Source organism: Pogona vitticeps, chromosome 1 (genome assembly GCF_051106095.1).
Source record: "Pogona vitticeps strain Pit_001003342236 chromosome 1, PviZW2.1, whole genome shotgun sequence".
NCBI classification, from domain to species: Eukaryota; Metazoa; Chordata; class Lepidosauria; order Squamata; family Agamidae; genus Pogona; species Pogona vitticeps.
Window position 1 is genome coordinate 357,231,217 of NC_135783.1, and position 11,661 is coordinate 357,242,877.

The following is an 11,661-nucleotide window of genomic DNA, read 5'->3' on the forward strand; positions in this document are numbered from 1 at the left end:
GTCCTTTTTATTTAAGGAAAGGTTGGTGGCAGCAAGAGTGTATAGTAGTGTGGTGGGCATCCTGAGAGGCCTTGAGTTGGCAGAGACAAAGGAGTGGCCCGCCACGTTACAATAAAAATTGGTGTCCAGCGTGTGGGATACGTGTAATCCAGTGAAGCCTGGTGGTGGAAAGGTGCCCAGAGCAGGGGTCTTTAGTGAGGGAATCTGAGTGGAAGCGTGGGTAACTTCCTAGGACTTATCTCACGGGGAGTAAGACTAGTAGGAGGGTGCTGAAGCTTCAGATTGGGAACTAAGACAGGGAGACTCTGTGGTGACCATTTCCGTGAAGAGTTACCCAAAGCAAATGCTGTGGCAGATTGGCTGGCTTGTCCTGAGTTTAGGGAGAACTCAGAGGGGACAAAGCGGAGCCAAAGGCAGTGAGGCTGAGGGGACTCAAAACAGCTGAACCTGGGACAGGGGGAAGCTGTGTGTGTTTAAGATTTTGTTGCCTGAGGCAGAAAGGAAAATTCTGTTTTGGCGGGAGGCCTAGCTGTAGTCAGAGGCCTGGTAACTGTAGCTAGCTTGCCAGTGAATGAGTGCTGGGAGCTAAATTGCAACATAGACACTCACTGACAGTAAAAAAGTGGACTTTTAAAATCAAGGCTTGTTAAAGAAAATAATAAGCCTGAAAAGAAGAAAATGCCCTTGACTAGGGGAAGGAAAGCTGAGCAGGTGCCTTATGAATTGGCAGCTGGGTCAGATAGTGAGAATGGAGATGTTGAGGAAGGATTTACCTCAGCTCAGGAGGGAGAGTCCTCAAGGGAAGACCCATTAGAGTTCAGAAAATGGAAATTTGAGCTGGAGATGAAAGCCAAAGTCCAAGCTGAGGAAAAGGCCTTACAAATAGAGAAAATGGAGAGGGAGGAAAGAATGAGGCAGAGAGAACTGGATGCCCAGGTAGAGAAAAAATGGAGAGGGAAAATAGACTAGAGAAAGAACGTATGGTTTTGAACTCAGAAGGCTAGAATTGGCAAATCAGAACAATAATAACAATAGAGGAGCCAACTCTGAGGGGAGCCAGTTATCTAAAGCAGACCTAAAGAAATTCCCAATTTTTAGAAAGGGAGATGATCCAGAATCATTCCTTGTGATATATGAAAGAGCGTGTGAGGATTTCCAAGTGAGGGAATCTGAAAAGATGATTATATTGAGATCCCAAATTAGTGGAGGCCTTGCTGCGATATATGCGGAGATGCCAATCGAATTAATCAAAGATTACACTGAATTCAAAAAGTTAGTGTTTGCCAGGTATGGCATAAATGCAAAACATCTGAGGCAAAAATTCAGATCACTAAGAAACCTGATGAAACCTACTCACAATTAGGGGCAAACTTGGCCAGATGTTTAGAAACATGGCTCTTACAAGAGGGGGTTCAGACAATTCAGGATCTGAAGGATGTTGTGGGATTGGAACAGTTTTATTCTCTCTTACATGGTGAACTAAAATATTTGGTCAAGGATAAGAAACCCAAGAATCTGAAAGAAGCAGGAGAGGTTGCTGATTTCATTTCCCAGATACGAAAAACCAGCTTTTCTGGGGGGAAAAGTATGAGGAACACTTGGGAAGATTCTAATAAATATCCTAGAGGACAGTTTAAAGACCAGCAGAGGGTGGTGGCCATTTTGTGGGAAAGTCCTCAGAACAGAGCCAAGCCAGAGGGCAAAATTTGGAGGGAAAAGTAGGAAAAGGAGCTGGAAATGATCAATGGAATGTTAAAACCTGCTTTAAATGTAATGAAAAGGGTCACATTGCATCCCAATGTGGTAAAAACCGAGAAAATAGAGAATTTTTACCACAGAAAGTCAATTTAAGCAAGCCTAAACCACAGGGACAGATAATCTCCCCTCCTTACCAAAACAATACAACCACAACAAAACACACTAATTAACCATCTCCTGATAGGACAATAGCCTATCTCACAAACTAGCCTTCTCACAGCCATAAATACTTTACTCTCAAGCCTTACCCAGAGCACAGTTTGCTGTCCTCTGAAGATGCCGGCCGCAGAGACTGGCGAATCTCTACATCAGCTGATAATATTGAATCTAGTATTCCTTTGGCAGAGATCAGGCATTGCTTTTTTATTAAAACAGATCATGAGTTATTTAAAACAGCTGGGGACAATATTTGTGTTTTAGATAACAAATACATGGCTCTGAAAGATTCCTGTTCACAGGTGACTCTATGTCATCCAGATATTGTACCTCAAAAATACATATTACAAGAAGAACACATGGCAGTGAAAGGAATAGGACAAGAAATTGTTATTTTGCCTGTGGCTGAATTACCAATTCAATATCAGGGATTGCAGGGAAATTGGCACGTAGGAATTTCCTCACAATTGCCATTGGCCGTTTTGATTGGTACAGACCTCTCTGAGCATGTTTTTAGTAATAACATGTTCACAACAAGAGCAATCAGAGACAGCTGAGGAAGAGAGTGACAGTCAGGGGAAGGGAGTGACTTACAATAGAGACACCGCTGAATTATTTACACTTGATATGCCACAAAACAATACTTTTTCCCAAGAACAAGAAGCAGATCCCACACTAAAATGCTGCTTTGAGAAAGTGTCTGGAATACAGTTAACCCCTGAAACACCTGAAAGATTCCACATTGAGCAGGGATTATTGTACAGAGAAACACTGGTAAACCCCATAAAAAGGGGAGAAGATATTCAAAAGCAGTTGGTTGTTCCTGTAAAATACTGCCAGAAGATATTAGAAAGAGGACATTCTGACATATTTGCTGCTCATCTAGGAATCAATAAAACCAAACAAAGAATAACGCAAAATTTCTATTGGCCAGAATAGGAAAGCAGATTAAGAGTTTCTGCCAGAGTTGTGATATTTGCCAGAGACAGGGTAATAACAGGGATAAAACAAAGGCAAAGCTGTGCCCATTACCCGTAATCTCTATCCCATTTCAACATATTGGCATGGATATTATAGGGCCATTGCCTAGAGTCACCAAAAGGGGAAACAGATTTATCCTAACTATTGTGGACCATGCCACACGATACCCAGAGGCTATTCCTCTGAGTAATATTGAGACTCATACAGTGGCTGATGCCCTGCTGAGCTGTATGAGTCAAATGGGCTTTGCTTCAGAGATAGTGACTGACCTAGGAACATCTTTCACCTCAAAACTCATGCAGAGACTATGGCAAATACGTGGGATCAAACATTTAAATACTTCCCCATATCATCCACAATTTAATGGGTTAACGGAAAAATTTAATGGTACCCTAATGTGCATGATTAGGGCCTATTCTGCTGAAAACCCTAATAATTGGGACCAGAGATTACAGTTAATGTTGTGTGCATATAGATCAGTATCCCAAGATCAGCAGGGTGAATTAAAATCTTTAGTTACAATGTACCAACATGTTTTTACTAACAAGCCTGGGTTAGCCAAGGAGTGGTGCACAAGATAGATACAGGGGATGCACCCCCACAAGCAGTAACTCCATATAGAGTCACTGGGCCATATGTCAACAAGGTGCGCAAGGAGCTAGATGAGATGTTGAAGGAGAATATTATTTTTTTTATTCCTCTTTTTTAATTATATAAGTCCATACTGATTTAACATTGTGTCACCAGGGTACAGCTTATACTGTAATCATTTGTAAAACAGCTATTACACACATTACACTCCTAATCTGTACAACATCCTTCTAACCATTGATAGAATAAGTCCCATGTTTGATAATATTTTGTATCTTCTTTTCCTTTGATTTTCAGTGTTAGTCTGTCCATTTCGGCACAGTCCAATATCTTTTTAATTATTTCTTGATCCGTAGGTGTTCCTTCATTTTTCCAGTACTGTGCATAAATAATCCTCGCCGCTGTTAGAATATGCAGTATTAAATATACATTTTGTCTATCAACACTTTCTGGTATTATACCTAACAGAAAGAGCTCTGGCCTAAAATCTACATTTTTTTTGGTTATTTTAACAAGCCATGTATGTATTTTGTTCCAAAATTTTTTTTGCTTTATCACAAGTCCACCAGAGGTGATAATAAGTTCCAGTTTTTTATGACATTTCCAACATTTACTTGACCTGTTAGAATACATCTTAGCCAATCTATCAGAAGGTAAATGCCATCTATAAAACATTTTATATAGATTCTCTTTATAAGATGTTGCCACTGTCATCTTAATAGTTTCTAGACCACAGCCCTTGCCATTTTTCTAAGTCAATATTGTACCAAAAAATTTTTGCCCATTGAACCATCGTTTCTTTGACCTGTTCGTCTTCCATTTTCCAATTTAGAAGGAATTTATATACTTTCCTAATTAATTTATCATCTGATGTTAACATTATTTGGTCAAAGTTTGTCTGTTCTTTATAAAAATCATACATTTTTAGATCCCGTTCATATCTTGATTGTATTTGCATTATAGACCACCACGATGCATCTAACCCCTGTTCTATAAGATCTTGTTTTGGCTTTGACCTCCTATCTTTGTCTAAAATATCCGTATAGGTCAAAATTTTTCTAACATTCAAAAGGTTGGGATGAACAAATGCTTCTATGGGTGAAACCCATCCTGGTATTTTTGTGTATATTTTCATTTTCATTTTTTCCCATATTATATACAGGGAGTTTCTAATATAATGGTTTTGAAAATACCTATGAGTTTTGGCTTTCTGATACCATAAAAAGGCATGCCAACCCAACTGTAGATCATGTCCTCCTAAATACAAGAGTCTCTTGTTTTTCAGGCTAATCATTCTTTCAGCCAAGTTGGAGCAGATGATTGGTAATATAAAGTCCAGTCCGGTAAACCAAATCCTCCGTTTTCCTTGGATTCTTGGAGCATTTTTAGCTTGATTCTGGCTTTCTTCCCTTGCCAAATATATTGTAATATCACTTTGTTTAGATCATCAAAATATTTCTTCTCTATTTTCACTGGCACTGTTTGAAACAAGAAAAGTAGCTTTGACAAAATGTTCATTTTGATTGTTGCAATTCTTCCTAATAGTGATAGTTGTAAGTTTTTCCATTTTCCTAGGTCTATTTTTATTTGGTTAAGTAGTTTCATATAATTATCTTCTTTTATAGTTACACATCTAGCAGTTAAATATATTCCAAGGTACTTAACTTTTTTAACTATTTGTAAATCTGACATGTTTGAGAGTTGATTTTTTTGCTTGGCTGTTAAGTTTTTCACTATAACTTTAGTTTTTTCTTTATTTATCTTCAATCCTGCTACTTCCCCAAATTCATCAATTTTGTCCAGTAGTCTCAATGTTGTTTCCAGTGGGTCTTCCAATATAAACACCAAGTCGTCTGCAAATGCTTGTAGTTTGTAGCTCTCATCCTTTATTTTGGTACCTTTAATCTCTGGGCCGTTCCTTACATTCCTATTTAATACATCCAGAATTAATATGAATAGCAATGGAGAGAGCGGACATCCTTGTCTTGTGCCTTTTTTGTATTAATATTATCTGTCAGTTCACCATTTGCAATTACTTTAGCTATTTGTTCATTATTAGATTGTCTCAATTACATTTGTAAAATTTTTGCCAAAATCCATAGCTTTTATTTGCTGTATCATAAATTGCCAGTTCACATTATCAAAGGCTTTTTGGGCATCCAAGAAGATTAATGCCATTTGCTTCTCTGAATGTACCTCATAATATTCTAATATGTCCAAAATTAGCCTTAGGTTATACCTTAGTTGTCTTTTTGGCAAAAATCCATTTTGATCTGAATGGATGAACTCCACTAGAAACTTTTTCAATCTTTCCGCTATAATTACTGCAAAGATTTTATAGTCCACATTCAACAGTGATATTGGTCTAAAATTTTTTATATGTGTGGAGTCCGTATCTTCTTTTGGTATTAACGTTATATATGCCTCTAGCTATGTCTTGGGTATTTTAGCTTCTAGTAGGACTTTATTGCAGACCTCTTTTATTGGTAAGCTTATTATATCTTGGAAGGATTTATAAAATTCCACTGGTAATCCGTCTGGTCCTGGAGTCTTATCTTTTTTTGTTTTTTAATTGCTTCCGTTACTTCCATCATTGTTATTTTCTCATTTAGGAGATTTTTAATGTTTTCTGGTACTTTAGGGAGCTTTGCTTTTTAAATATATTGTATTATCTTTTCAAGAGAAACTTCTTGAGTGTCATAGAGATTAGCATAATATTCTTTAGTTATTTTTTATTTGCTCTTTTTTATATTGGAGGTCTCCTTTTTAATCTTGTAGCTTCGTTATCAGTCTTTTTTGTTTTTCTTTTTTTCAGTCTATAGGATAGCCATCTTCCAGGTTTGTTGGCATTCTCGAAGAAATTTTGTTTAGCTCTTTTGACTTGTTGAGCTAATTCTTCTGATTCTATTAAGTTTAATTTATGGTTCACTATCTCCATCTGGTTTTTAAGAGTTTTCTTCTGAGGTTCTTTTTGTAGCTCTAGCTCCAGTTTTTTTAGCTTTTCTTTCAGTTTTGTAAGTTGTTGGTTTTCTCTTTTATTCCTCTTGGCCAATCCTCTGAAGTATGCTTTAGCCGTGTCCCAGATTGTTTGCAGGGATGTTTCCTCTTTTTTATTCTCTTTGAAGAGTTCCATTTCTTTTTTAGTTCTTTCCACAAATTCTTTATCCTTCAAAATTTCCTGATTTAAAGTCCATCTTGTCTTTTCTTTTCTCTCTCCTTTCCACCACATTTTCATTGGATTATGGTCTGCCCAAATATTGGTTTCTATTTCTACTTCCTGTATTTCAGTTTTTAATTCTGAGGATAGCCAGATCATATCTATTCTTGACCAGGATTCATGTCTATTTGAGTAGAAGGTAAATTGAGAGCTTTTAGTATTTGTTTCTCTCCATATATCTTGTAGTCCTAGTTCTTCTGCCATCTGAAAGAAAATGTTTGGCAGTCTTCTCCTTCCCTTTTTCCCTTTTTTGCCATTTTTATAATCTAATCTCTCATCTACAATTGCATTAAAGTCACCTAATATGCAAATATGTTGGTATTCTTTTTCCAATATTGTTTTGTATTACGTACAATAGAATTTTTCTTGTTTATTATTAGGTGCATATATTGCTATCATCAAGACCTTTTTTTATTTATTGTTATTTCTACCACTAAGATTCTCCCTTCTTCATCAGAATAAATATGTTTAGAGTTTAACTTTTCCTTCACGTACAAAGCTACTCCTCTTTTTTTTGTGTGCAGCTGAGTAATAGAGCTTCCCAATTTTCGGGTAGATCAGATATTTGTAATACTGCTGTTTGATGTGTGTCTCTTGAAGACAAATTATATCTGCTTTGGTTTTTTGTGGTTTTGAAAAAACACTATTTCTTTTTCTTGGTGCATTCAAACCGTTAATGTTCACTGAGAAGATCCCAATTTTGTTCTCCATCTTGTTTACTTGTATTTAGGTTTTACTGCCCTAGTATTCCTTTTTTCTTTTTGCGTTTTGTTCAAATCTTGTTCAGTATCCTTTTTCTGACTCTGTTCTTCACTTAGCTCACTCTCCTCTTCTGGTGTTTTCTCTCTCTTCTTTCTACTTTCTCCTTCATTTATATCTTGTCCCTGTGCTTCTTCTTCAAAGAAGGTTATATGTCTTTCAAGGAATTCTCTTGCTTTCTGGATAGAGTCAAGTCTGTGTCCCCTTGAGTTCCAATTGACCAGGATCCCTTCAGGTACCAGCCATCTGAAATTCACTCCTTTTCTAATCAATTTAGTGGTCAAAAATTGATATTGTTTCCTCCCCTCTCTTATTCTCCAGGGTATCTGTTTCAATACCACAATTTCCTTCTGCTGGTACTGTATTGGTTCTTCACTGGCCCTTTGCAGTATTTCATCTCTTGTCGATCTTTTCACAAACTTTACATGTACTTCACGTGTTATTCTATTCTTTCTTGCATAGCTTGAGTTTAATCTATATATTTGGTCTATCTCATTTTCCATCTCTTCTTTTTCAGTTCCCAGTGCCTCTGCCAAAATGGTTGCCATCAGTTCTGGTAAGTCCTCCTGTTTATCTTCTGGTATGTTTTGAAATCTAAGAATGTTTGAGGCTCTTTCCATCTCCATCACTGCAATTGAGTCTTGTAAGTTTTTATTAGCCTGAACAAGTTCATGGTTTTCTCTTTTCAGTTTATCCAATCTTTTCTCTGTTCTGCCTTATTTTCCAATTTTTCAATTCTTTGTTGGTTCTTTATAGTATTTTGCTGAATATCTTGGAGTTGCGTATTCATCATCCCGATCTGTTCATTGATTTTATCCATTTCCTCTTCCAGATTCTGTTGATTGAGCTTAGCTTCTTCATGGTTTCTTCTTGATTCTTCTTGATTTTTCTTTGTATCCTCTTTGTGAGATACAACTGTATCTTGAATTGTTTGGAGTGTTGCTTGTAAATCTTTCTGAAATTTTTCTTGAAATAGCATTGTATCAATAGACCTTTGCTTTACTGGACTAGGAGCCCCAGATGATGGTGCAGAGGCTGTTTTTTTTAACAGTTTTAGATAGATTTGGTAGACTCATTATGAATATTTCCCCCAAATATCAGACCAAACCACCAAAATTCTATTGATCTACTACACTATCTTTTCTACCCTTTAGGTATTCAAATATTGTCAATATGTCATTATATCAGCAATACCTTATATTCAATGGTCATCAATAATACCTAGTCATCACAGCTCTATATTCTAAGCAAACTGAGCCTCGTGGCGCAGTGGTTAAAACGCTGTACTGCAGCTAAAACTGTGCTCACGACCTGGGGTTCAAATCCCAGGTAGCCGGCTCAAGGTTGACTCAGCCTTCCATCCTTCCGAGGTCGGTAAAATGAGTACCCAGCTTGCTGGGGGGGCAATGTGTAGCCTGTATAATTAAAATTGTAAACCGCCCGGAGAGTGCTTGTAGAGCTATGGGGCAGTATATAAGTCCAATAAATAAATAAATAAATAAATAAATAAACTATTAGCTTTACAATTTTACAATTTGATATAACAAAGTTTCAAGGATTATTCCCACTGTCCAGTTCTCGACGTATATATCCACATCTGACCAGATGATCTAGAGTTTTTAATTGTAAATCCGCTCGATCAAAAAGCCGTCAAGTTTATTATTTGTAATCCAAGAGTTAATTGTCTGTAATCATCTGTAATTAATCCAAGTTGCAGCTCCAAAAGGGAAACAGAAAAAAAGCTGCTTTAAAAGTTTTAGCTAAGCCAAGGTCATTATAAGAGATATATGTTGCTCTTCTCTGGGCTCACCGCCAGCTCCACTGTTTAGACACAGTTTAGACACAACAAAGTTTCAGCACTCTTTAATGCCTGGAAAGATGATTCCCGATCTCCATTTGCAATACTGGGTTCAAAAAAACACCCGTTATTTCCCCTGTATTGCTTTCAAAGAGGTTCTGCCAAATACAGATTAATGTTCCAAAGGATAGACTTGACCACAGGATAGATGTTCTTCCGAACCTCCCCTTCAGAGCAGCAGACCGCTCCTCTCCTCTGTCACCGCTTTCACAGATAGGGGGACAGCTTGGAATCTTTCTTTCTTTTAAGGAGTTATTTTAGTCAGGAATGTTGATAGAGTTAATAAAGGGAGAAGAAAAATAGTCTCACCCAGGTTGATAACACGATGTAAAATATCCAGAATTGGTGCTGTTTCCTTCGGCAGCCGATGACTGGACAAACCGCTAGTGAGAGCGGCTTGTTTTCCTCCTGCTGGTTTGGGGAGTTTCCTGGATCAAACAAAGACAATTGCCATTATCTTCGTGATCTACAGACATTTCCCCCTCGCTCGTCACCTCTCTGGGGTGACTTAAGCCCCTGGGGGCTCCCTAGCAGGCTGGAAGGCAGTCTCGGGGAGCAGAACTCTGTCTCCCCTGACTGTATCATCATGACGTCAAGCCGGAAGTCCTCGAAGGAGAATATTATTGTTCCATCATCAAGCTCTTGGTCTGCTCCTATAGTCCTGGTAGATTTATTTATTTATTTATTTTATTGCATTTATATGTCGCCCATCTGGACATAAACCAGATGGTAGTATTCGGTTCTGTGTTGACTATAGAAAGCTTAATCTAGTGACCAAGCCGGATGCTTACCCTATGCCCAGATTGGACAACCTGATAGAAACCATACGGGGATGTCAGTATATTTCCTGCCTAGACCTGACCAAAGGGTTTTGGTGAGTGCAAATTGACCCCAAGGATCAGGAGAAAACTGCATTTTGTAGCCCTTTTGGCCTATTTGAGTGTCGTGTCCTAAGTTTTGGGTTAAGGAACTCACCAGCTACATTACAAAGGCTTATGGACAAAACTTTGCAAAGACTTAGCGACTTTACTGTAGCTTATATAGCTTATATATTTTCAGTAACACCTGGGAGGATCATCTTTGTCACTTAGAAATAATGCTGCAAAGATTAAAGGCCGCAGGGCTAATGGTGAAAGCAAGCAAATGCCAGCTGGGTAGCCCTGAAATGAAGTACTTGGGTCATGTGGTAGGGGGAGGTAGAATAAAACCCCTGGAAGATGAGGTAGAGGCCATAAGTAGTTGGCCTAGACCCACCACCAAGAAGAAAGTTAGATCTTTTCTTGGGTTGGTAGGCTACTATAGGAGATTTATCCCTAGGTTCAGCAAGATAGCAGCGCCATTGACTGACTTGACTTGCAAGAAGAGTGCTGACAACATCCAGTGGTCCAGTAGCTGCGAGGAGGCGTTTGGGAAGCTGAAGGAGGCGTTGATCACCAACCCAGTGTTGCAAGCTCCGGATTTTGAGAGTGAGTTTGCCATCTTCACAGATGCGTCCAACTCCGGGTTAGGAGCCATGCTGTGCCAGAGTGACGATGGCGGAGATCTTCATCCGGTTGCTTATCTGAGCAAGAAGCTACAAAAAGGGGAGAGACACATGTCCACCATCGAGAAGGAGTGTCTTGCCATTTTGTTTGCAGTCCAGAAACTGAAACCATATATTTGGGGGAGACATTTCATCCTATGTACTGATCACTCCCCACTGTTGTGGCTAAGGACTATGAAGGCCAACAACAGTAAACTGATGAGGTGGCTTTGATCTTGCAGGACTTCCTTCTGGTTAGCCATCCTGCAAATTCAGCATCCCTGGAGGGAACCCCAAAGGGTGTTTGCAAGAAAGGGAGGCTGCTCCTCTTCCTTCCTTTCTTCTACAAAACTTCCTTGTCTCCTTTCTTCATGTCATGGACGATTTGATATCCCTGTTTTGTCATAGTCAAAAGTAGAAGACACTCAAGAAAAACCCTAAGAGCACAACAGAACTTTATAACACCTCTTAGTTGTTTGAGCTGTCTGGATAGCTCAGTGGTTTAGGTATCTGACTGCAGAATAAAGGCTGGGCATACAATTCCCCTGCTGGGCCTTCCTCCAAGTAAAGCCACCTCGTGTGACCTTGGGCAAGCTGCACAGTCCCAGGATGCCTCCAGAAGAAGGGAAGGAAAAGCCTGAATAGGGTCCCCGTAAAAATAAGGATTTATTTCATGACACATGGTTATTAATTAGCAGTTGGAGTCTGTCATGGTCTGTAGCACCTGAACATTTATCCCTGATAGGGTTGAATACCAATGGGAACCAGACAATCATGGCAAGCATATAAAAATTCTAATGTGTTATCAAGGTATAAGTT